Here is a 3,262-nt window from a genome sequence, read left to right on the forward strand (position 1 = left end):
AGAAGATAGTACTCTTTGCTCAAAGTCTACTGATTATGATATCAATCATAATTTAAAGTGACCTTTTCAGCAGTACCTACACTGTGTTAGGAACAGTGGCACAGCTGACTTGTTATGTAAAATTGACCATCATGAACTTTGCTCACCAGCCTCCAAAAATCACCAGGAATTGGGATCTTTGGGGGTCAGCTTAGTAGAATCCTCAACAACTGGCCGTGGAAGACTAACTGTTGAAGAAGAGACTTTCGAGAAGATACATGGGACATGGGGTGGCAGCAAGCGGAGGGAGGCAGGAGGACCAGGCTTGCAGCCACCACTTTGCAAATTCCCAGCCTCTTGCTGTTCTGTCAAAGGACATTTGCTTCAGATGGCATTAAGCTACTGTGTGTGGTCCATTGGCACCTTTACCAGGCTTTGGTAAAGGCGGCATTACCTTCACCTTTGGTCTTGCTTCCTAGAAAATCATTAGTACAGAACCATATGGATACCAGGAGACTCCATTTGGAGATGAGTGTCTCCACAGTGTAAGTAAGCAATCTCGAGAGTCTGAGCTTGAGACCAACTTGACAAGGGCTAGAATCACCTGAAAGGAGGGAACCTCAATTAAGAAAATGCCTCCATAATATCAGGTTGTAGGCAAGCCTGTAAGGCATTTTCTTAATTAGTGACTGATAGGGGAGGGCCCACGCATTGTGGGTGGAGTAATCCCTGGGATATTGGTCCTGAGTTCCATAAGGAAGCAAGCTAAACAAGCTGTGAGGAACAAGCCAGTAAGCAGCACTCCTCCATGGTCTCTGCACCAGCTCCTGCCTCCAGGTTCCCGTCCCATTTGAGTTCCTGCCCTGACTCCCTTTGATGATGGGCAATGATGTGGAAGTGTGGGCCAAATAAACCCTTTCCTCCCCCAAGTTGCTTTGGTCATCATGCTTTATTGCAGAATCAGAAACCCTGACTAAAACTAAATTTGCCCATGTCAAGTTGGTACAACTTGACAGGACCAGGACCAGAAACCCTCTGACCTGCTCACATGTACTGTGGCATGTATGAACTCTCTCTCTCTCTCTCTCTCTCTCTCTCTCTCTCTCTCTCTCTCTCTCTCTCTCTGCTATCTACTTTGTTTGAAACAGACTCTCCCTTTTCTTGTTATACACTAAGCCAGGTGGCACTTGAGTTTCTGGAAATTCTTCTGTTTCTATCTTTGTGTTAGTTTCAATTGGCAACTTGACACAATCTAGATTACTTGGGAAGAGAATGTCAATGGGGGCTTGTTTCGTCAGGTTGGGCATGTCTGAGCGGATTGCCTTGATTATGTTAATTGATGCAGGAAGAAGATCCAGCCCATTGTGGGTGGCACCTACCCTAGGTTTGGGTCCTAGACTGTATAAGAGCAGTGAAGGTAGACTGAGTTGTAAGTATGAATATATTAATTCATTTCTTTCTGCTTCTGAGTATGGATGTGATATGATACGCTGCTTCAAGTTCCTCCCACCTTTATACCACCGAAGCCATGAACCAGAATTAGAATCTGGAATGATGAGCTAAAATAAATGTTTTCTCCCCTAACTTACTTCAGTTGGAATGTTTTACCACAGCACCAAAAGATGAGTCTCAGACAAGCTCCCATCTCACGTAGGAGCCCCGGAGATGACTTTGCACTAAAATTTCTAGTGTTGCTTGGGTTCTGGTGATTCAAACGGAAATCCTCGTGTTTGTACATTATCCATTGGGCCTTCTCCACAGATCTAAAGACATTTAATGGAGGTGAAACAGTCCTGCTACCTCCTCCTCCTCCTCACCCTTTCTTCATGACATACAGCTACAGTGTGGGTCTTGAAGTCCCCTAAAAAAACCCAAGCGTTCAAGGCGCAGCCCCAGGGTGGTTCTATTGGGAGGAGGCAGGACCTTTAAGAGGTGGGAAATGTTAAGGGAGTTAGGACACACCCTTATAGAAGACTGCAGAACTGAAACCTTTCCCTCCACTTCTTCCCTTTGGCCTCTCAGCCACGAGGTGAGCAGTTTTACTCTGTCATAGACCCTTGCCATGGTGGGACTGTGAACCAAAATAACCCTTTTCTTTTTATAGGAGACAATAGCAGACATCTGTTGTGTGTGCTAGGAAAGAAGAAGTCAGCAACCGAGGTGACCTTTAGGCTTCCCCTATATGCATGACATCAGGTTTGTGTAGTTTGACCCCACCGTGCTCCCTATTTCTGGACCAATACACCTATCCCTGGTTCTGTGTGTGTGCTCAACTCCATGTGGTGTCCTATTAATGGTTACTATTTTGGAAAGGTCAGACCCAACACATTCTAAACTATCATGCTTTCTTTTCAACGAAAACCATACAACATAGGCTTTTCCTGATGTACACTTTTCCTGACTGTTCTTTTGTGTGACTTGCTCACCTCAAAAATGTCCATGGTGAGTCGGGTAAAGGACTCCATACGGGAGGTGGCAGAATCATTCCCAAAAGTAGCAGGGTCATGGTTAGCATTCCCTTCTCACCTGGAGCCGCTGTGACTGTCCCACAAAGGTAAGCACCAACCTAACCACAGACCCAGCAATCTACAGCCATGCCCTACCTTCGGGATGTGCTATTGCAGCTGTGACACAAGTGCAGTAGTCAGTCACTGTCTAGTTGAATTTAAAGCTCACTTTGCAAGGTGGAAATCATGCCTGAAATTTCTCAAGTGGCCAAGAATCTGAGACCATATAGACCATGTGCCTAGGGGCAGAGCAAATACTATCGCTCTGCTGAAGGAACATAAATGACTCCTAAGGACACCCACAGATCCATGTCTCACTCAGACAATATCAGAGAAGTCTCTTCCTCCAGTAGATGGGAACTAATGTGGAGAACCAGGACTGGGGGACAGGGGAAGACAGACACTGGAACACTCAGTCCTGAATGGGGTGTCCCATCAATTCTCTCCCCCTCATGGTTCAGGGAACTCTGCTAAAGAGAAGGCGGAGAGAAGAAGAGCCAGCAGGGACAGAGGACACCAAAGAAAGAGTGTTTTCCGAACACAGCAAGACCCTCAGAGACTGTTGGCAGCATGCACAGAGCCTGCAAGAGGTTCAGGCCAGATGGGGTCCCAGTGTCAAGAGACAGAGGTGGACATGATCTCCCGTCTCTAACCAAAAAGCTACCTCCCGCTGCTAAAGAAAGAGTATTTTTCTCCAATGGAGTTTCGTAGACTATGCTTGAGGGGAGGCACGATGCCCAGTAGTAGAAGGTCAACACATAATGAACTCAGTGGTA

Source organism: Rattus norvegicus, chromosome 17 (assembly GCF_036323735.1).
Source record: "Rattus norvegicus strain BN/NHsdMcwi chromosome 17, GRCr8, whole genome shotgun sequence".
Lineage (NCBI taxonomy): Eukaryota > Metazoa > Chordata > Mammalia > Rodentia > Muridae > Rattus > Rattus norvegicus.